This window comes from Eumetopias jubatus, unplaced genomic scaffold (genome assembly GCF_037043125.1).
Source record: "Eumetopias jubatus isolate StellerSeaLion01/CBP00866 unplaced genomic scaffold, mEumJub1_p1.0 scaffold_4, whole genome shotgun sequence".
In the NCBI taxonomy this organism is placed as follows: domain Eukaryota; kingdom Metazoa; phylum Chordata; class Mammalia; order Carnivora; family Otariidae; genus Eumetopias; species Eumetopias jubatus.
Genome location: NW_028274810.1, coordinates 55165846 through 55189402, shown reverse-complemented (window position 1 = coordinate 55189402; position 23557 = coordinate 55165846). Strand labels below are relative to the sequence as shown.

The following is a 23557-nucleotide window of genomic DNA, read 5'->3' as shown; positions in this document are numbered from 1 at the left end:
ACCATGTCAGGCAGGGAATGCCAGGGATATTTTTATAAATGACTCCAGAGATATCAACAATGTGGGGCTGGTGCAGAGATTCCCATATTTGTAGATGATATTCCATTAACAAGGGTGCCCGCAAATGAGAGTGAGTGCCAACAAGCTCAAGAAGGAAGAAGGAAGCAGAGGTAGATGGTTATAAAACAAGTCAGTGTTTCAGACTTGGGGAGACACAGAAGTTGGGCTGACATTTCTGAGTCAGCCAGCCTGGCTGGCTGGGTAGCTGAGTGCTGGGTCCATGTGAAGGGGGATAGGTGCCCGGGGCCAGAAGCCCTGCCCGGATTGAAGGGAGACCAAGGATGAGGGCTCTGATGGTGAGGAGATTGGCATCCCCTTCAAAGGGCCAGATCAACAGAGTCCTTAGGGAACACGGATCCTTCTCTCCTACCTGAACCCCAGATCTGTCTAGAGAATATGGCCATCTCTCCAGATCCCTGGGATGGCAAGAAGGATGACTTGCCTCAACTACCCACCTCTAGACAGGACTTCGTTGAACTCCTCATGATAAAGTAATTCATTTCAAAGCAACAGTTGTGGTGTCCTGCTTAGAAAGAGGCCAAGCTCTTGAGTCAGTGGGTTCTAATTCCCCCCCAATTACCTTGCAATAACTCTGTGGCCTTGGGCAATTCATTCAGAATCTCTGGGTCTCGCTTTTCTCTTCCCTAAAATACTAATGGAATTCTATTTTGCAGGGTAGTGAGGATTTAATGAGATTGTGCATGGAAACAGCCTAACCCACTGCCTAGCAGCAGTAGGTGCTTAATGTAAATGTTCCTTTCCCTTTCCTTCAAGCCCCACTTTGTGGTCCTTGGGCCAGGCCCAGTCTTTCCCTCATCACAGTGGAGCCCTGGGCTGGCCCGTTGCCTCACCCCTACAGTGCCCACCCTGCCTGGCCTGCCCCGGCCATGCATGCCCGCTGATGGCTCCCCAGCTAGGATCAAGACTCAGGCCCAAGCTACTTCTCTGATTCTTGGGAAGTACAGGCAGGCAAGATATGGGCAGGCAGGTGATCAAGAGTGGGAACATCTGCCAGATTTCACATAAAGAACCAGAGCCCATCTCATGAATAAAGGCAGGAGTGGCTCGGTTCCTCATGCCTATATCTAACAATGTCCAAATTAATGTCCAGTTCTGCAGATGAACTGCAGATGCTAAAACACAGTGTCATTACCTAAAGATGGGCTAAAATTTATACTGTGTAATTTACACGAGCTGAGCTGGTATGAATGGGAATACATTCATAGCTTACTAGGAAGTGTTCTGCATTCTTGAGTCAGGTTGGGATGGCATTGATTGTGGTCTAGAGAATCCTTTGCACGTGCAAGATTCTGGGCTACTGTTTATTACAAGGTGGTGGGGGATATCTGGATAACCTCTCCCAGCACCCCCAGGGATGCTTATGTACATTAAATTTTGGGAACCCCATCCTTCCCCCTTGACCCCATCTGCTATTCCTCTTCACTCTCACTCTGCTCCAGCAACCTTTGTCTTCCTACTTGAATACTCCAAGCATTGCCACCAGAGACTGGTTTCCTGCCTGGGATTCTCCTCCCTCACCTCCTTTAGGACTCATCTTATCAGAGCCTCTTACTGACCACCCTTTATAAAACGGCAACCCACCCCATCATCCTTTATTTCCTTATCATGATGACTTTTCCTCTTAGAGCTTAGTGTCAGACCTATTACTTGTGTTTATCATCTTTCTGCCCCACGCTGAGTGCAAGTTCCATGAAGAGAGAATTTCATTTTGTTTGCTGCTGTCTTCTCGGTTCCTAGAACTGCCGGACCCCTAGTAGGTTATTGATAAATACTTGGTGGATGGATATTGAACTTCACCTTCAATTTGGTCTTTTTTTCCCCTAAGATTTATTTATTTTAGAGAGAGAGTGAGGGGAGGGAGGGGCAGAGGGAGAAAATCTCAAGCAGACTCCCCTTGGAGCATGGAGCCTGACGTAGGGCTCGATTTCACAACCCTGAGATCATGACCTGAGCCAAAACTGAGAGTCGGACACTTAACCAACTAAGCCACCCAGGCGCCCCTGGTCTTTTGTGAATATAATGAATTAGGTAGAACATCATAAGTCACATTATACAGATGAAGAAACTAAACTTCAGAGAGTTTAAGTGACTTGCTCTGTGTCACCAACTACTTAGAGACAGGGTCAGAACCAGAACCCGGATATCCTGAGTCTCAATCTGATACATGTGCTGAGAGCCACTTGTGTCTCCTTAATTCTTCAGCATGTTGCATTGCCTTCAAGACCACCCTTAAGTGGAGCACTGACGCCATTTAAACGTGATTGGTTTTGCTCATGGACTTGTCAGAAACTGGAATTTAAAGGTAGTAGGCAGGGCTTAGGGTTTTATAGTAAAAACCACTTTTCAGTTCTCTCAGCCTCTACTCTGAACTCTGTTTATTCCAGGTTTAATGCAGAAAATATACACACTAAAAAACAAATTAAAAATAAACGATAAGTGAGTTAGTAACTGCCCAGGGCTGTCAGGAATTTATGCTCCATGCTATGTGGGTTTTGAGTAAATATTTGCTTTGCAAGTCAAGGAGCAATACGTATTTACTGAGGCAGTCTCCAGCTGAAGGGCACATATGCTACTTTTGGGAGTTGGCACAATTTCTCCAGGGAAGTGTGCACAGAGGCCTAAGCACCATGGCGTTCTGCATAGAGGAGGCAACTTGGCATTGGGAAGCCTGGGTTCTCATTTGAGCTCTGCCCCCTCTCTTGTTGGGTAAAATGGGGCAAGTTATTGCCCTCTCTTGAACCTTTTGTTTTTAGTAGCATCTATGACTTCAAGAGAGAATATCAGTAATTTTTTGATCAGTGAGTGACTCAGAAGAGAGAGAGAGAGAACCTTAGCTCTCTTTTTGTGTTCCATGGAGTCAACTCTTTTCTCTCTTTTTTCCCCAATTCAAGCATCTCTTTTTCAAAGAGCTTATAACCAATGCCAAAACCTTCTGATGGCTCTTGCTCTGTTCTTCAACAGCTCGTACCTGTGCCCAGGACCATCTGGGCTTGTGCAGCAAGTGGTTGGCTATGTGGGGTGATGTGAGGGGGCTAAGTGCTGAAACACATTGATTCTGCAACTATTTATTGGCCTTTTGCCACAGGGACATGGTAGGGAACAAAACTCAGATGTCACCCTCAAGAAACTTAAGGTCTGGTGGTGCAGCAATAGTTCAGGCACATTTCAGGCTCCCATGACACAACTATATAGGGAGCTATACCTATAGGAGGGCTAACTAGGCCCTGTTAATCTTAAAAAATAAAACTGCCAATTATCTATGAGCAAAAAAGGTTTTATTCCGGAGTAGAAGATTACAATTCGGGACACACAAGCTACGACAAAATCCTAGGCAAATCTACAGAACAAAAGCGAGGACCCCCCTATTAAAGAGGAAAAGGGGAACAAAGGCTGCTATAAACAAAAAATCCATTGGCGTAAACTGGGAGTTTGCAGTATAGTGGTTTCTCATTGGCTGGGCTGTTGCAGGGGGAGGAGGAAAAACTTTCTTCCTCCTGCTGGGATAGGAAGGGTAACCACATAGCAGTTGGTATCCTCTCTTCCTATTGGGTCTGCAATTAAGGACGAGTGGTAGGGCGTGAGGGCTCCCCCTGCTGGCCTCCTGACTCCACTCCAGACGCGTTTCCTTTTCGTAGACCTGTTTCGAGATGGAAGCTCCTGACAAACCTTCCCAAAGGAAATGACATCTAAACCAAGATGTGAAATTGGGAGAGGAGAAGTTATTCAGGCAAAGGTGAGGAGGCTGAGGGTATGTGTGTAACTGAAGTTACACCGCGGGTGTGTGTCACTGAAGGAGCCAAGGTGGGAGTATGTGTCTAGGGGGGCTGAGTGGCTGAATAGAGAGTATGAGACGTGGAGGAACAGGCGACGAGGTCTGAGAGGGAGAGGAGTGGGGTAGGTCTTGACCAGAGCCTTATGAACCACTTGAAAGAGTTTGGATTTGGGGCCCAGGGTAGTGAGGAGTTTCTGGGGCTGGGGTGTGATTCGCATTTGCATTTTAGGAAGACAGCTCTCACTACAGTGTGTGGAGCTCCCTCCAGAAGGAGGCGAGGCTGGAGGACCAGATATGGCCTAAGAGGAAGAATAGTGCAGAAGAACCTTTTGACTCCAAGAGCAGGTCCAGTCTTTGGAACTTCCAGAACAAATTTTGGCTCCTGTCCTTTTTCAGACCCCCATTTTTCCTTTTTTCCATGGGCCATAGCATTCTCCAATTTGATTTCAACAAATTCTGGGGCTTTTGTCACATTGAAGCAATGGGATCCAACACTTTTGAGCATGACAACCCTTGGTTAATGTAGGACTGCCCCCGTCCCCCACATCACAGTCTTGTGGGTTTCCTATCTGTTAATTGAGAAAATACCTGAGGAACAAAGCCCTCAGTAGATATGCATGCACACTTGAAAATTAAGCCTGTGTATATGTGGGAGCCAGTATTTAGCTAGTCTCTTGACATGGCTGTTGCAACGTATGGATCCCCAGAGCCATCTGAAAGAAGTCTGCATTGCCCCCCACCCCCCACCCCCTGCCCAAGGATTGGGCACCACCGCTCTGGAACATGTGCGTTAAGAAGCCACATAGACATCTGTCCCCAGAGTGCAGTGCATGGCTGCCTTCTCTGTAAACCGTGGGGTGCATAAACTCAGCTGGTTCTAATTGCACAGGGCATGCCATATTGTTGCCCGATGTAATGTCAATTTTTATTTATTTGTGTTTGTGAAAAGCAGGGCTGATTAGACCACTTAAAACTACACAGGCTAGTTAGAGCCAGGCTGGCCTTAGTGATTTCAGCTGCCCTCTCCAAAGTCATCAGTGTTCCCAGCCCTCGGCCTCCCTCTGAGAATGTAAACTTGGGGCCTTATGCTATCATGATTTCTATTTCATCCTGACTCTTATAAACTACCATATAAAAAGCAGCCGCTGAAGGGTTTTTTTTTTTTTTCCAATTTCATTCTGAGGCTTGGAAAATCACAAAATAAAAATAGCCCTGAGAGTGGAAAGTTTGGGGGAGTTTGTTTAGCTTTCTTTGAAATGCACTTTGTGAAGGAATAAGTAAGTCATAAGATCCCTCTTGGTGGAGTGCTTTACAGTTTAAATAATTTTTTCACATCCCTTTCTTCCTGTTAGATTCTCATGGAGACCCTGTGAGGTGTGGATTATTACTATCCTCCATTTTGCAAATGAGACTGAAGCTCCAGGAGATGAAAAATCTGGCCTGGGCCAGGATTATGTGACCGGGTAATGGCAGCATCAGTCCAGGTAGACCCTTGCCCCAAATCCAGGCCTCGCCCTGCACTCCTCAGTCTCTCCAAAAGTCCCCTTATGCCAGCCCAGCTTGCGCCTTCCTCCCTCCTCAGAGCCATTCTCATGAAGGGGAGGTGTCCAGACTATGTCTGGACAAGCAAAGCTCCGGACTGGGCCTGGGGTCTCTCTTCCCATCAAGGGGCCTACTACTTGGTATAACATTTACTTGAGACCATCTGAGTCCCCTCACAGGTGGCCAACTCCTGGAAGGCAGGGCCTTTTTGCCTTTATCATCTCTGTGTCCTTCGGGCCCAGAGCAGGGTCTAGTACACAGTAGGAACCCTGTAAATGTTTTCACAATTGAAACACTGTTGAATAAGAAATCTTTGTTTAAATTTTTTTAAAAGATTTATTTATTTATTTTAGAGAGAATGAGCAGGGGGAGGGGCCGAGGGAGAGAGAGAATCTTAATTAGACTCCGTGCTGAGCACGGAGCCCAACACGGGGCTCAATCCCATGACCCTGAGATCATGACCTGAGCCAAAATAAAGAGTCAGACGCTTAACACACTGAGCCACCCAGGCGCCCTAGAAGTTTTGTTTTTTTTTTTAAATCATCCTTCTATTTCATTTGATTTATGTCCTGATTTATGAATTGGCCATTGGAAGACTGAGTAAAATCTTGAGGCTGTTACTTGGCTCATTACTTCCCAAACTGTGTTTTAAGGAATGTTATGAGACACATCAACATATATTCCAGAAAAATTAAAAGTTCTTTCAAATAAGTTTGGGAAATAGTGAGTCAGTAAATTCAACAGGTTTTTTAAATTGTAGATTTCCTGAAAACATAGATTCTCTTCTAGGTCTGGTTCCCTTCAAGATCTCCCCATCTGTGTAAGTTTCAGGCATACCTCTCCATTCTCATGATTGTTTAATGAGTAACTCTTAAACATGGACGTCTGCACTCATACACAGAGCTGTTTTCCCAAATGGTCCAGAGTTTTCAAGGCTGCTTCTCTCATGGTGCCATAGTCTGAACAAAGGCATCCCACCCACTGCCAGGTCATAGCCCTCCTGATGGCTGGAACTCCCTTTCCTCTAGTTCCTTCCCTTTAGCCTAACATCTCTTTCATATAAAGAAATCTTTCCCTAACCACTTCCTCAAGCTGTGGCTCCATTGCTCTCCTTCTCCTTGAGTTGAAACTTTTGTGAACAGTTGCTCTCATCCAAGGTCACACCCCCTTTCTGATGGGTCCTGAGAGACTCTGGAGGTCCATCTAAGCTCTAGAGCTCCACCTGGGATTAGCTGAGAACTTTGCTGTGAGTGCTTCAAAACTCTAACTTCTTCCATTCAATTCTGCTTTTTCTTGCCCTTCAGTGTATTTATTCTGAGAATATTCCCCCAGTAAGTTTATTATATGCTAATGTCCATCCCAGAGTCTGCTTTTCAGGAAATCTGACCTGCAGCAGTTGTTTCCTGGAGTGTCCAAGAAAGCAGATGTTAATATGAAATTTTTGAGCTGACTCCTGGCAATAAGAATGCCATCACTGGTGAAAGATAAAACACATATGTTTCTGGCATGATGTAGGAGTGCAATTGTTAAAATTTTCACCATGGTGAACTGGGAATGTATACAAATGTATTTCCATACAATGGTGGGACAAGTGTTTGGGTAATAAAGAGGAAACAAGCTATAAAGAGAATGGAACTGGATGGCTATGGTTGAGAGCAGTTGATATTTTTGAAGAAAGGTATGGTGAGTCAAGATTTTGTAGATTTGTAGACAAAACTAAGAAAACATTTAATTTCCAAAATAATGATAATGTCTAACATCTGTTTGGGGCAAAGACACTAGAATTATAATATGGACAAAAATAGTATGTAAGATTGGAGGATTGAGTAATTAGATTTAAGGTCTGGCCCTCCCTACTTCAAAGCTCATGGTATTTTTTGAGATAAAGGCAATGACATCATTTATCTTGTTGAAAAAGATAGAATGGGGCATTTAATGTCCAAACAAGTGGAAGGAGAAGTGGAATGGATGCAATCAAGTCAAAGAAGCTCAGAAGGCTGGGTGTGACACTGTAAAAGTGGTACAAAAAGAAAAGACAAATTGAAATAAGAGAGTAGAAACAAATCCAAATGAATAAGTAATCCAAATAAATGTAAATGGATTAAACTCTCCTGTTAAAACATAAAGATTCTCAGACTATATAAAAACAAAATTCAGCTACATACTTTCTATAAGAGACTCAGTTATAAGTATGAACACAGAAGAGTTTTAAGTCGGAGACTAGAAAAAATATACCAGGAAAATATTAAGCAAAAGAAAGCTGGTTTAGTCATATCGAAGCAAATAAAAATAGACTTTGAGGGAAAAAGCTTTAAGAAAGGTAGCATCATGCTATGAGCTTCAATTTATCAGGAGGATAACAGTTGAAAACATATTCACCGAATAGCATAGCTTCAAAATACATAAACTCTTTGTTAGATCTACAAAGGGTTTTATCAACAAATCCTTCACTATTTTAATATAGCTTTCTTTGGGGCGCTTGGGTGGCTCAGTCGGTTAAGTGTCTGCCTTTGGCTCAGGTCATGGTCCCAGGGTCCTGGGATCGAGCCCCACATTGGGCTCCCTGCTCGTTGGGAAGCCTGCTTCTCCCTCTCCCTCTGCCTGCCACTTCCCCTGCTTGTGCTCTCTCTCTCTCAAATAAATGAATAAAAATCTTTAAAAAAATATAGCTTTCTTGGTTATCGGTAAATAACCAAGGATACTAGATTTGAATAGCACAATCAAAAAGCTTTGGGAAATTGCCTTATTTACCATTGTCATACCCCATTACCCTGCCCCCATCCAGTTTCCTCCTTTACTCCAAGTATGCTCCCATCACTCTTGCTTCTAACACTTTGATTTGCTCATCCCAGGGAAGCTCTTGCATGTATTCTGTGCCTCAGTTTTGCTTTTTGCCTCTGTTGAGGCTCTACTCATACCCTCACTGTGGCTTCCTCAGCTTCTTAATCAAGATTTTTCTCTTCCAGTATCTTAGTGGAGAGAAGCCCCTAGTAGGTAAGGCCAGACTTTAACCCCTCACAGTCCTCACTTTTCAAAGTGAGTGGGAAGATAGGTTCTGACACCACATAAATATTAGTGGTTAAACATGTTGGGTAAGTGCTCATAAATGTATGTAGAATAAAAACAGTAAACATGAACTTATTTGAAAAGTTGTCTCCCAGCATCCTTTCCTTCCAGACAAAATGCTTAGTCATGTCATATCCTGTCCAAGAGAGCTTGATCAACCTTCACTCTCCCAGCCCTGCATCCATACGCACTCCAGGTCTTTATCTTTCTTCTCTATTTAGTCCCCATTTCCTACCACCTAGTGCCCATTGCAGGATTTGAGAGTCTGGGAATGGTTTTTCCTGTCTTGTGACAGGAACAGCAGTGACAGATGGAAACCATCCATAATATCCACCGCATATGCTGGGCTCTCCCAGCTGACAGCCTTCTCAGAAAATGAAAATTCATCTGGCAATAACAAGGACTACAAAGCTGTTCCTACTCTTCAATCCAGTAATTCTACTTCCGGGAATTTACTCCAAGGAAATAAGGAGAAAAAAATTCATTTGTCTAAGGATGTTCATAGCGGGCCAATTCATAAGGAAGGAAAACTGGAAACAATCCAAATTGCCACCACTAGAGAAATGGCAGGACAAATTATGACATTATCGCAATGGAATACTCTATAGCTATTAAAAATGACAAATATACACAGCAGGCCAATTCTTGGAAATGTACTTGTGAGGTAACATTCAGTGAGGGGCAGCAGGCCAGAAAATATTTATGGAGTGTCTATCACATATAAGACACTTCAAATCCTGAAAGGTGATAAGATGGTCTGGGTGTAAGGATGAGGGAACTGAGGTTCAAGGGGTCTAGCGGGCCCCTCAAGAGGAACTGGAATTCAAGCCTGGATCTCTTGGATTCCAGAGTCCAGATCTTCTTGCAAATGCAGCTCCTGGCTGGTCTGATTCTCCAGCAAAAATCTAAAGAAAACATAGAGTCAGCCAAAGAGAGTCAAGTTTATTTTTAATTATCTTCTTAATGAAAAGTTGTTTAAATTTAAATTAGAAAAAAGAGAAATAAAATGAGATCTGTCTGGTCTCCAAAGCTTGACCAGGCAGTCCCCTATTAGGATCTGTGTCACGGAGAAGCCCACACTAATTATCTCTCCATTGTGCATCCAGATCACTTGAGGGGCTTGTTCAGTTAACACACACGCTGTCTTCACCCCACTGGGCAGTAAAACTCTATGTCTATGCCATAGTGAGTTACTGCTGCTGGTGGAAACATGAATATTTATTTTTTGTTTGTTTGGAGCCAAAAGCCAAGACTGAAAATCACTGATTATGGATTTTCCTCAAGAGGTCCCTATGCAATCCCAAGAGCTTGTATTTCAGATGGGAAGAATAAGCATTTCTTACATTAAATGTGTCACCCGTGCAGGTGACATTGGATGACATGGAGGATGCCTGGTGTTTGTGTGGCTTTTGGAGCAAGGGTTATTTAGGTTCTTTACAGTCTTGGCCCAACTGTAGTTGTGGGTAAGAACTATTTTAAACACACACACACACACACACACACACACACACACACACACTGGGCTTGTCCTTAGAAAATCTTAGAATGGCATGTTTATCATGCCCTTTACCCTAATAAAGTTCAGTTTTGTAACCAAGGAAATGTCTTTGTTCTTGGGCTAACAGTTTCTCCGCAAAACATAAGAATTAGAAATATTTTGTTCCTAAAGATCTTGTGCTCCTTGGCTGCTATAGACGGAATATTTGTGCCCCCTAAAATCATATGTTCAACCCCAATCCCCAGTGTGGGGGTATTTGGAAGTGGGGCCTTTGGGAAGTTGGGCCTTTGGCAAAGCCCTCATGAATTGGGAATAGTGTCCTTAAAAGGTGCCAGAGAGGTCTGTCCTCCCCTTTACCCATGTCAGGTCACAGCAAGAAGACAGCTGTCTATGAACCAGGACATGTGCCTTGATCTTGGACTCTCGTCTCTGGAACCCTGCAAAATACACTTTTGTTGTTATGAGCCACCCAGTAAACATTTTCTGTTACAGCAATCCGAACAGATGAAGTCATTGGCTTATGCTTGTGTTTTGACTCCTTGTCCTCCCCTCGTGCACCCAGAGGTACAATGGCAGCAGTCCTTCTGACTTTTCCTGAGGCCCCCTGCACCTGTCCTCCAGCTGGCTGACTTCACCACCTCCTCCTTAATTGCTTGTGATTGGAGAAGCATGATCACATGCTTGAAGTGACCAGTGAATAAAGGGCAAGGAGCCGTTTTGAAGTGTCAGCCTCCTGGTCCTAAAGAATATAAAACCAACCTAGGCAGGGAAATGATAGAGGTCTCCAAGCTCAAGAGCAACAGACCCAGAAGACAGCTTGTCATTAGAGGACCAGCTTCTGAATTGTCTTCCTAGGGTGCCCTTCAGAGCCAGAGCTGTTCCCTTAATGATTTTGCAGAAGTAGCAAGATGAGGTTCCTGGGAGTAGTCAGGGAACATTTCCTGAAACTCTTGAAATCAGCTCATCTACCTGCCTGCTGTCTTCCTGCTGCCATGACCATTACTTTAGCTAAAGGTAACACTTTTCTTCTTATTAGGTGGCAGGTAGTTGGGATGTTTTTACTTTGCTATTACAAACACATAGGAGGGAAACTAACCATAGGGCTCCAGAGCAGGCAGAACAGATACTAAAGTCAGGATCTTGGCCACAGGGTGGGAATTCAAAGAAGCCTGTGCTGTACAGACCTCGAAGAGCCACTAGCAGATACAATGACCTTTTGGTAGTGTGACTTTGGGCCAGTACTTAACCTCTCTGACCTTGAAGTTCCTTATCTGGAGAATGGAACTCATTCTTTCCATGTTGCAGAGTTGTTATGAAGATTAGAGAGCATGTGTCTCACATGCCTGGCTACCAGTAGCCACGAAAGGAATGAGATTTACTTTCATTGTAATTGTGCATTGATTTATTGGATTCTCTTTCTCTCCTTTTTGCTTCCCAAAGTGAACTGGCTGTGAATCAATGGGAAAGCAGGCAGGACAGGTGTCACCAGCTGTGATGGTTAACTTTATGTGTCAACTTGACTGACCATGGGGTGCCCAGATATTTGGTCAAACATCCTAGATTTGTCTGTGAGGCTGCTTCTGGATGAGATTAACATTTGAATCTGTAGACTAAGTAAAGCAGATTGCACTCTCTAATGTGGGTGGGCCTTATTCAATCAATTGAACTTCTGGATAGAACAAAAAAGGCTGAGTAAGAGGGAACTCCTGCTTGACTGCTTCAGAATGGGACATCAGTCTTTTCCTGCCCTTGGACTTGAACAGAAACATTGGCTCTTCTTGGGTCTTGAGCCTGTGGGCTTTCAGACTGGAAGTTACACTGTTGGCTCTCTTGATTCTCAAGCCTGTGGACTTGGACTAGAACTACAACATTGGCTCTCCTGGGTTTCTAACTTCTCGATTACAGATCTTGGGACTTCTCAGGTTCCATAATTGCTTGAGCCAATTCCTTACAGTCACTCAATCTATCAATCAGTAGTCCTGTTTCTCTCTGGAGAATCCTGACTAATACAGCAGCTTAGGGCTCTGATTTTAGAGGACACGCCTTGGGGGAAGACCTGCAGAACCAGGGAAGGCCTTCCACATTGAGAAAAGAGAGCCAGCTGCAGGAGCCAAAGCAGGCATGATAAGGAAGGAAGGAAAATTTTGACCCCTTTCTTTGTTTGCCCACTTTAACTGCCACAGATAGTCTGACCTGGTCTGGCTCCTGTGAGTATTCTAGGAATGGTGCTTGTTTGGCTGAGCCCAGAGTGACCTTAATATGGAAACAGGCAGAATGAATTGTCCCACCCTCCGTGTGCCCTGAGCATTTTGTACATGGTAGAACTATAATCATGCAATATCCCTTCATATTTTAGTAACATGCCTGTCTTTCTTTTTTTAAGAAAAGATTTATTTTATTTTATTCACTTTAGAGAGAGCGAGACTGTGCAAGCGAGGGGAGGGGTGGAAGGGGAGGCAGAGGAAGAGAATCTTCAGCAGACTCCACTCTGAGCACGGGCTCAGACTCTGAGATCATGACGTGAGCTGAAATCAAGTGTCCAGTGCTTACCGAACTGAGCCACCCAGGTGCCCCAACATGCCTGTCTTTCTTGCTGGTCTGTGATCTATGTGAGAAGAGGGATAAAGTCAGATTCATCCCTATTTCTTCAGCGCCTAGCTCAGGACCTGGCACCATGCCTGGCTCAGAGTGGACGCATTTGTACTTGGAAATTGTAGATTAGTATTTGGGTGTTGGAAACACCTCATTCCTTCCCTCTTTCCCACGCATGTGCCTCATGTATTTCTCAGATGTAAAGGAATTTGAACTAAATAGGCTTTTTTTTTTTTTTAATCAGTTTGGGCTAGGCTGTTGTACTAACAACCCACTCTAAAATCTCAGTGACTTCACGCAAGTTTATTTCTGACTCATGAAAAGTCCCCTGTGGTTATGGGCGACTCTCCAGGGCAGCTGTTCTCCATACAGTGTCTCAGCAAACCCACACTCCTTTGATTTGGTGTCCCCATCATCCCAACATCAGGCAGAGCAAGAGCTTGTGGAGAAAACACATCCTCTCTACTGTGCTGCAGCCCAGGAGTGCTAGCTGTCACTCCCCCTCAGAGCCCCTTGGCCACATCCACGCACGTGGCCACACCTAGTGGCAAGATTGTTGGGATGACTAGTTTTCTATTGCCCAGGCAGGAAGAGAGAACTGAATGTTGGTGTGTACTAACCATGCCTACCACAAGAAGGCTCAAGGTGAAATGTAGGACAGCCCAAATCAAAAGTAAGAAAACTGCCCAAATTTGTTGTTCTTGTTATGATACATACATTTGTTTATTCACCCAACAAATATTTATTGAACACCTACTAGAGGTCAAGCATTGTTCTTGGTACTAGGGCACAACAGTGAATAAAGCAACTCTCTGACATCATGAGCTTACTTTCTAATGGGGAGAGACAAGCAGTAAATAGTATATAAACTCTCAGAGGGTTATAAGGGCTATGAAGGAAAATAAAGGTGAATAAAAGGCTGTAGAGGGATAGAGGAAGTTGCTATTTTGGATCTGGTGGTAGCGGGAATCCTTGCTGATAAGAGATTTGGTGAAGTGAAGGAGACATGCCAGTGCATGGAGGGGAGAGGAGACAGTATTGCAGGCGGAGAGAAGACACAGTGCCATGGGCAATTTATTAATTTGGTTCATTCATTCATTAAACATTTACTGAGCTCTTACCACTATGCCCTCTCTTATACAGCTGGTGATAGAAATATGAATGAAACCCAGACAGTGGCCTCTATCAGTCCACGGTCCAGTAGGGGAGACAGATAAGGAGTCAGAGAGGCACAAAAGAGAGAATTGCAATTTCCATTTGGGTGGAGAAGAGTCAAGGAAGATGTTAGGCAGGAGGTGATGTGATGGTCTAAAGTGGAAATTAGGAATATCAGCTATTAAAATAATAATGTTGCGTGTTATCTACTGTTGTGTAACAGAATCCCCTCAAATTGTGGCCCAAACCCACAATATTGTATTATTTCCCATGATTCTGTGGATTTTCTGGGTATTGCTGGAAAATTCTTCCAGAGCATGTGGTACTCCCCAGGTCACTAATGTGTGTGCCTTCAGCTAGGAGCCTCATGGGGCTATATCCAAGATGGCTTCATTTCTGTGCCTGGAGCTTCACTGAGGTGGCTGGAGCATCTGGGACTGACTGGGCTTCTCTCTCTCTCTCTCTCTCTCTCTCTCTCCATGGGATCTTTCATCTAGTCCAACTTGAATTTCTTTACATGGTGGCTGGATCCCAAGAGGGTACACAGAGGCTTCGAGACCTCAAAGGGCTGGATGTCAACGGTGTCATTTTCACTGCATTCTATTGGCCCAAACTGGTCAAAAAGCCAGCCCAGATTCAAGGGGACAGAGACTCAACCTCCATGCCCCCAGGGACAGGAGGAATTGGTAGAGGTGATGTTATCAGACAATCTACAGCAGACATTGGCAGTATAAAAAAGTGGATATGTTCATGTGCTCCCCCTCCCACCCCATCCTTTCTCCATAACATGAGTCAGTGACAAAAATCCCTAACTGTCCCAGCACGCTTACCTGCTGAGTCTAGGAGTTTTTCAAGTCAGCTTCCTAGGTAGACCGGCCAAAGTCAGGGTGAGAGATGAGGCCCATTTGCCATCCTAGCCATAAAGGAATATAGCAGCTACCAAAATTGTATCTGTAATATAATTATGCTAACTCTGTAGCTATTGTGTCTGTGAATGAACGAGGGACCGGACAAGTGGCAGGATGTGGATGATACTTTTGTGTCCTATTTTTGTGATATGTAGGCAGTTTTAAATGCCTAAGAGATATAAAAGTTTTAAAAATGATGATTCTATGGGATGAGGATAAAAAAAGGAAAAGAAAACTTGTGAGAGGAGGTTTGGGTAAAGAGCAAGAATGGCTGGCTAGAGGGGAATTCAGGGGGGCTCAGGAAAGAAGGCAGGTGACCTAGGCATGTCAAGGGATCCTGGAAAAAACAATTTTGGCCTAAGCTCTGGAGACTGTACTTGGTTTCCAGCCAGAATGAGCTTGGCACTCCCAGTGTTGAGGCTTGGGGAAATCGTCTAGCTGGGCTTAGAGGTATAACAGATTGGAATGCAAATGCAGCTTTATGTGTCCGACTCAGCGAGCTGAATTCTACAGCAAACTCGGTACCTGCGTTTGACCTGCTTCCAGGAGGTTTGAATCCCCAAATGTACCATAATGTGTTAAAGTCAGTTTTGTGCTCTAAACTGCTGAGAGTGTTATATTTCAGGCACCTCATCGTAAAAGGTTACAAGAACAACAGTTAATGCTTATAAGGCAAGAGGCAAGAGAGGAGAAATGCATGCTCTTGCCTTCGGTGGTGATGGCAGTTGAATTAACTAGGCACCAAAGCGAGGGGCCAAGGGTTTTCCTGAGAAATCATGTATTTATGGTATCTCCTGATCCTTTAAATTATAGATATTTTAGCCCCGTCCTTTCAGCAAAGCCAAATCCTGATGTGGAGGCACTGTGTGTAATTTAGGGCAGGAATGTCTTTCCCTTTGCCCCAGGCAGCGGCGATGTGGTGGGAAGCATATTGCATCTGGAGTCGGGAGGTTACCGCCTAAGGGGCATCTGCGGTGCATGGTGGGTTTTGGCATCCTCTAGATTTGGACTTGAAGCCAGACCCTGCTATTTCCTGCCTGGATGGCTGGCGTGCCTTAGTTGGATGCGTTCGTAAGGTGGTAGTAGGAAACCTGCTTTTCAGAGTTGTGAAGATATCTTCAAAGTGCCCACGGTAAAGGAGTGATATCTGCGGAGCACTTGCCATCTAGCACGGGCTCTCCCCCTCTACTCCGTGTTTATTAGCCTGCAGGCCTTCAAATGAATGAATCTCTTTCTTAGTTGAATCACTTGAATTCTGCTGCAACTTTAGTTAGAGGGACCTAGTCCAGCTGCTGAGTGGTCCCAGGTGTAGGGGGCCAGGACCCCATCCTGAACAAATACGAAGAGATCCTTTTGTGTTGAGTTGACTCTCTATGAGGCCAGATCACTGAAGGTTCTGGAATTCAGGGAAAAATTTTTCCCCAGATAAAACAGAAAATTGTATTTCCTGACATCTCAAGCACCATCTGGGTTTCCTTCCACATCAAGTATCATATTTTGGCTACTGTACCCTGTTAAAACATTTACCATAAGCTCTCCCCCAGGGTATGTCAAGGCCCTCCCCATACAACTTCCTAAGCAAAAAAATCCTTTGGGGATACGAGGGCTGGTCATGGATTAAGACAACGATTGTAACACTTCCCTTCATGCCATAGGGAACCTTCCCCGGTGGGGCCGTCACAAGGGTATTTTATTGAGGGGTTTCTTCTTTTGTTTTACGGTAAGTGTAATGTCACTTAAGTCCCAAATATTTCCATATTGCTATCTGCTGTCATGTTTGTCGGGTCTGTCTGGTGGAGAGAGGCTCGAGGCTTAGTTAAGATTCTTTCCTGGACATTCTAGAAATACTCCCTTTGTTTCTGGTTCCAAGATATTTGCCACTAAGTTTCAGTCTTGCATCCATTTACTATGTTCTGATGACAAGGAGGACCTAGGAAGTTATCTGTTCATTGAGCGCATGTTGGATGTGTACTGAGAACCAAGCACTGTGCAAGACCTGGATGCAGAGAGCAGGGAGAGCTCCCATTCTTGAGCATCTCCCTGCCTAGTGAAGGTTGACCCTCTGATCAAAGGCCTTTCCTGTCCTTAGAAAGTCCAGTTAACCCATATGTACCTGTGATTCAAAACAGGTACATATAGGTTGATTTATTGACTACCCGTAAGATGGAATGAATTCTATTCCATTATAACTCAGAGGCTGGCACTTCAGCCTCATCTACCATATTTAGTTAAGGTCATGCTAGAAGCTGTAACAAGTAACACCACCCGCCCAACACACACACACACACACACACACACACACACACACACACACACGTATAATGAGCCAACAGAATGGAAGTTCATTTCTTGTTCACATCAAGCCCAAATGTGTGTTTCTGTTTACCAAGCTGCTCTTCTCCCAGCAGGGTTGCAGGAAACCCAGTGTCCACAGGATCATCTGTTTTCTGCCAGTCAATGGGAGAAATGGGAGTAGAGAAGGCATACCCACTTCTTCAACACTCCAACCCAAAAGTGATATGAGAGGCTTCTGTCCACCTTCTATTGGTGAAAGCAAGTCACATGGCCATATCAAGACGCAGGGGGAAAGGGAGACCCTGGCTTGTCAGTAATTTCCCTGTGACCCCTCTCCATTATGGAAGGGGCACGTGTCACATTGTTGGGCAACCAGCTGTCTTAGCCACTTCTGCTTTTCACTGGTAGGTAAAAAAAAAAAATCTCTTTAACTGCTTTCTCATTGATTTGCCTCTCTCGCTCCTTTTTGTGTGTTGGCTTTGCTGTTGGATCTCCAGGATCTTATAATTCCCTTTCTAGTATGATGGGATTAGAAGAACTCTGAGCTGAGGTCACCTGGCTGGCTTAGTTGATAGAGCATATGACTCTTGATCTCAGGATCATGAGTTCAAGCTCCATATTGGGCATAGAGCTTACTTTAAAAAAATAAATAAACAAAGTAAAAGAATTCTGAGCTGGAAGTCAGATCTGGGTTCTAGAATTATTAACACTATCTCACAGGATAATCTTGAGCAAGTCATTTTCTCTACATGTGCCTCAGTTTCCTTGTCTGTAAAATAAAGATAATTATACCTCCCATACGGGGGTGTTATGAAGATTAAATGTGATTCACATCCAAAGCACCTAGCAGAGTGCCTGACAAATAAGAGAAACTCAATGTATATTTATTTATTATTGATGAAATTCATCATTGATGAATGATGAAAGAAATTTTTATCAGCTGTTTTCCTACTAACTTCTGGTTCTTGTGATGGTTCTTTTTTTTTTTTAAGATTTTATTTATTTATTTCACAGAGACAGCGAGAGAGGGAACACAAGCAGGGGGAGTGGGAGAGGGAGAAGCAGGCTTCCCGCCAAGCAGGGAGCCCGATGCGGGGCCCGATCCCAGGACCCTGGGATCATGTCCTGAGCCGAAGGCAGACGCTTAACGACTGAGCCACCCAGGCACACCTCCTGTGATGGTTCTTGACATTAGGTATGTGGTGGGGGTCGGGGTGGGGGAAACTGGAGTTTTCCTGCTCTTCAGTAAAGTCACTGAAGGCAGGAACTGTGTGTGAGCTCCCTTAGGTATGTCTCCCTCCTAGTGTGCCTGTATGGAGGTGATACCTAGTAAGCCCATGCCGGGTGAATGAGTTTTGTTGAACTATGGATAAGTGATTACACCATTGCCTCCAATGGGCTGAACACTGAGGTGACCACGGTGATGACTATATACCAGAGTTGGGTTGTTTAACCTCCAAGAATTAGACTATTTTTGTTTTTCTGGTTCCAGGGTGTGAGGCACCATTTCCAAGGAGTGGAAGTCAGTGTTGGTACTTTGCTGACCTAAAGTGTGAGAGGACCCTTCTGCTCACCAGGTAGGTGGCTTTTGGCCTCCAGGCTGACTTTGGCTAACAAACTTTCTACTTGGGTATTCAAAGCAATGAGTCTTTCTAGCAAATCATAAGGAACTGTGGTTGGGCTTGAGTTAGACATTGAAAGACTTGGTTTCAAGTCCTGAATGTGCCAGTCAGCAGGGCTGAGTGACAGAGTAGAAAGAGCATGGGCTTTGTAGTCCAACAGCTCTGGCTTCAAACCTGGGCTTGCCAGGAAGGCTTTGGATACCTTAGTCAACCATCCCAAGCCTCAGTTTCCTCATCTGCAAAATGGGAACCATAGTCCTCCCACTCTCTCTTCCTGTCTCCTTCCCTCACAGGGTTATTGGGGAATTGATTAGGGTAAAGGTTGAGAGGTTAGGGTCTGGAGGCAGACTCCGTGGACTCCCATGACTATGAGCTAGTTATTTAAACTTTTTGTGCCTCTGTTTCCCCATCTGTAAAATGGGGACGATAATATGTCCTTACTGTATATGCTTATTATGAGGAATAACTGGATTAATTAATGTGAAATGCTTAGAAGAGTGCCTGGCATAAGATAAGCAATCAACTACAGCAAGTAATAATAGCTGTTATGATGATGATGATCATCATCAAGAGAATTAAATGAAGGTAGAGTTGTTTGCTAATTCCAGAGCCACAAATCTCAGGTTTCATTACTAAAGTAATAGGCCTTTCCCCATGCCCACCCAGCTCTATTTTTCTGGCCTCTCTGGAATCCTGGGAAATTTCTCGGCATGGAGGGAGCACTTGCTTGACTTGTATGCTTCTGGCTCCTGTGGCTGAGAGCTGGTGGTCTTCTTCCAGGTCCCAGCTTGTGCTCCCCTGGTGTTTTGGCCTGTCGTGTTTGGAGTCCATGTTCCCGTCAGTGCAAGTCCTCATTGTGCTAACCAAAGCACTTCCCACCATGTGTTTACACGGTTCCTGGGAGTGGGAGGGAACTGGCCCCAGACCAGCACCACAGGCTACAGAGGAGAAACTGGGGTGCCAGCACCTCTCTTACTGTGAGCCACATTCTGATACTCCACCCTGGGAAGCAGGGTGGCCATGGAGTTAGTGGCAAGAAAGACCACACACCTGGAAGCTGAGTGTGGGGCTTGAGGTCTGACCAGCCCGTGTCTGAGTCTCAGCTATCCCTTTCCGTAGCTGTGTTACATTGGTTCATGGACTTCTGTTTGAGCCTCAGCATGTTCATCTATAAATGGGCCTGATAATACCGATTCCATAGAGTTGCGGTGAGCATTGTATGTGATGGTTCAGTGTCTGCCACACAGCAACGGTTCTAAAAATGCGAACTAAAGCCAGTTGGCAAGGGGTCAGCAAACCTGGGTCCTGATAAAATGGCTGCTACCATTGTTCTGTAAGGCCATGGGCAAGTCAGTTAATTCCTCTGGGCGGTAATTTTCTTCATTTGTAAAGTGGGTGTGGTGGCTTGCTACCATGTCAACTCAGCTAAGCTGGAATCCTGGTTCCCAGAACTCCCTTCCTGGTGGATCCCATTTAGACTTGGCCACAGGGCACGTGTGTGCTAGCTTTGGAGGTGGAAGCGAAGCAGGAACCATTTTCAAGCTGTAGCAGGCACTGTGGCGGCACTCACACGTTGCTGCTGACCTGCTAGCTCAGCTAGTCGGTGGAGCTGGGCCCACAGCGCCTTCAGCTCCTACAGTCCTCCTGTCGCTTTGTCAAGTCCTGGCCGCAGGGTGTGCAGTTACATGCAAAGGGCGCAGCTTCTCCTGGGGGTCATCCGTGACACTGAGGTTGGAGGTGGTGGAAGACAGATGTGGGTTCCAGCTGATCTCCGTGGGGTCTAGATCTTCCACGTGGGTTCCAGTCTGTCCTTGCTCAGGTCATCTCACGTCCAGCTTTCCTTCCCAACCTCCAGTCCACTGACCTGTATCAACTTGAGGCACGACAGCCAATGCACACTTCTCTGGCATTCACGCACTGCAGAAAGTCTTATTTCTATAACAGATCCCTTATTTTCTCTCAGCCACAGTGACTTCATTTCTCTGCTTCAATTCTCACTGATCCAGTGGGGGACAATGGCAGCCACTTCATGAGGTGGCTTTAAGGATCAAATGAGGTCATGGATGAGAAGTTGCTTTGAAAAGCATAATGTGTATTATGCATACGTGGGCCTTAAAGAATCACATATGGAAAAATTTCTTAGTAAAACAGAAAAGTATAATTCTTTCAATTATTTTTAAAAGCTAAACTCCTCATCTTCCCAGGACCTGCTCCACTGTCCTCTTTCCAATTGCTCAGGCCAAAATTGGGGCTCATCCTTGACATCATTCTCTCCTACACATCCTTTCTTCTATTCAGACTCCTGTCACTTCTCACGACCTCTACCGCTAAGTCCCTGCTCCCAGCCACCATGCCTCTCGTAGAGATTATGTTCTCACTGGCCTCCCTGCTTCCACAAGGACGGGTCCAGTCAGACCTAAGCTGGGTCACATCATGCTCTGCTCACAGCCCTCCAGTGGCTTTCCCCCTCCATGATGCCACAGGCCCTTGTTGCTTACTGCTTCTCTGAGCTCATTCCCTCCCACCATCTCTCTGGCTCTCTGTGCTCTGGCCACACTGGCTTCTTGGCTACTCTTCAAATATGCCAAGTGTGTGCCATTACTTAAAACAGATCAACATTTTTCAGAGAGGAGGAATCAGTCATAGGGACGATGGCTGTCTTGTGTTCCTATTGGCTTAGACACATCTGGGGATGTCACTTGCCACCCATACACAAGTATTTACCAGTAAACTATATGACACAGACCAAAGCTGGATGTCATTCTGGAAAGTGCTTTTTACCAGAAATCAAATGCCACTTGAACTTACTATTAGTATTATGACTGTTAGTATTAACAGTATACTAGTTAGTACACTAATACTAACAGTATTAGTGTAATACTGTTAGTATTAGACAACTTAGAATTTAATTATCATAATCCACAATAACATCTCCTGTCTTGTGGCTATTTAGGATTTTCAAAGCCCTTTTGTATCCATTATCTTATTTAAGCTCCACAACAACACTAGCAGCTAGGCGTTTTTCCAATTTTACAGGTAGGAAAACCGAGGCTCTCAGGAATCAGTTGACTCACTTAGAATCAAAGAGCTAGTGGTTGACAAGACTAAATCTAAAAAGCAGGTTTCCTGATGCCACATTCAGCATTCTTGTAAGGAGCTATTTGTAAGGCCAAACTGAATTGTAAGTAGGGTTGGATGGAATGAAAAATTTTGCTTTCTTCATTGCCACCATCCACAATTGAAAATGTTCACCGGATGCCTGGCTGGCTCAGTCGGCGGTGCATACGACTCTTAATCTCAGGGCTGTCAGTTCGAGCCCACATTGGGAGTAGAGATTACTTAAAAAGAAAAATCCTTAAAAAAATGTTCCCACCATGCCCAAGCCCAAAAGCTTACACTTTTTTAAAAATGCAAATATCCCTAGGATTTGTGGTTGAGCCAATTAGCTTGCTTTCCTCCTGAGAGTTTCTCCACAGAGAAAATAATTTTTGTTTTGTGGAAATGAGGACGAGTGAGAATGGAGAAGTGTGGGGAAGCATATGGTTCAGATGAGTTGAGGAAATACATTATCCTTGTTTTATGAATGGGCAATATGACTCAACGTGCTCCAACTAGTAAGTTGACAAGAGCAAATCCATCATATCATGTTTCCCATGTAAATGAGGTATGCTCTGGAGGGAGAATGCCTGCGTCCAATCCCCCCTTCGCCACTTACTAGCTGTGTGACCTTGGGCAAGTCACAGTACCTCTCTGAGCTTAAATTTCCTCATGTTTAAAATGGGGATAATAGGGGCACCTGGGTGGCTCATTTGGGTAAGAGTCTGTCTTTGGCTCAGGTCATGATCCCGGGGTCCTGGGATCGAGTCCCGCATCAGGCTCCCTGCACAGTGGGGAGTCTGCTTCTCCCTCTACCCTTCCCCCCCTCTTGTGATCTCTCTCTCTCTCAATCTCAAATAAATAAAATCTTAAAAAAAAATAAAATGGGGATAATAACTAATCTATTCTCAGAATTAAATGAGGTGATCTACATAAAGGACCTGGCTAGTTATCATCCTCAAGAGATTTTGACTGTTGTTATTATCATATGAATATTTTTTCCTGTCCTCATGTGTGCTGCTTTTGCTCCAGGTACAAAGACCATGATGGGAGTTGGGGTGAGTGACGCATGGAGAAGGAGGTGAATGCCCCCATTTCCTCAGGGCCCCTCACATTGAGTAAGCCCCTCTCCATTAGGAGGAGGCCTCCAAGAAGTCTGCTGGACCCACTGTCTCCCCATTTTCTATCAGCTAAGTTTCCCTCCTGAGCTTTGGGTAGGGGGGCTGATGAACACAGGAGGAGAGCAGCTTAGGGCCCTGAAGTGGGAGAGGGGTTGTGGGGGGAAGGGCGCGAGGAGAGTGCTGGGTTCCTGTCAGGTGGGATGGAGACACACGCACCCTGTGCTGGCTGTTGGATCCCAGGAATATTGGTGGTTTCTGCATTTACATTCCAGGGTGGGTGGCACAGGGGGCCAGGGACTGTAGGCTGACTGTCATGGAGGGCAAGACGGGCAAGCAGGGGACTGCTATCTTGTTTGTTCCAAGGGCCTGAGGAGCAGAACAGATTGTCTAGAGGTTTTGTGCTCTTTCCCTGGGACGAAGTGTCCAAGGCTTCCAGGTTGTCCAAGCTCCAGGTCAGTGGAGGTGAGGAGGTGTGGGAGGTATGAAGTAGAAAAACCTGCTCCTTTCAGGGAGACATCTCTCCTCCTTTCGAGGACGCACGACATTGGGGCTGATGGACCTGCCTTGAGATGAGTGACCCGCCAGGCTCTCCAACCCGTTGAGGCGACTCCCTCTCCTGGGCACAAATGAATAAGAAACAACCAGGCTTTAGGCCCCCAGTCGCTTCCCACCCTCAGGATCTCCCAAGGTGCTCCTGGGACATCACCTTGGGCTTTGAGGATAGAGTTTAATTTTGAGGGTTTTTATGTTGTCTTTTTCTTTTGTAATGGTAGAAATATAAGCTATTTATACTATTCAGTAAGAATGAG

At 45.0% G+C, this 23557-nt stretch overlaps 1 long non-coding RNA gene across 1 annotated transcript in view; it reads left to right on the top strand.

Annotated features, from left to right (window-relative positions):
- LOC114212112 (uncharacterized) overlaps positions 1 to 23557 on the top strand; it is a 50850-nt gene that overhangs the window by 17096 nt on the left and 10197 nt on the right. The window contains exons 4-7 of the long non-coding RNA XR_003609902.2: positions 17023 to 17313; positions 17924 to 18104; positions 18402 to 18486; positions 22660 to 22685. This is a non-coding gene — a long non-coding RNA (uncharacterized LOC114212112). The remainder of the gene's footprint in view (positions 1 to 17022; positions 17314 to 17923; positions 18105 to 18401; positions 18487 to 22659; positions 22686 to 23557) is intronic.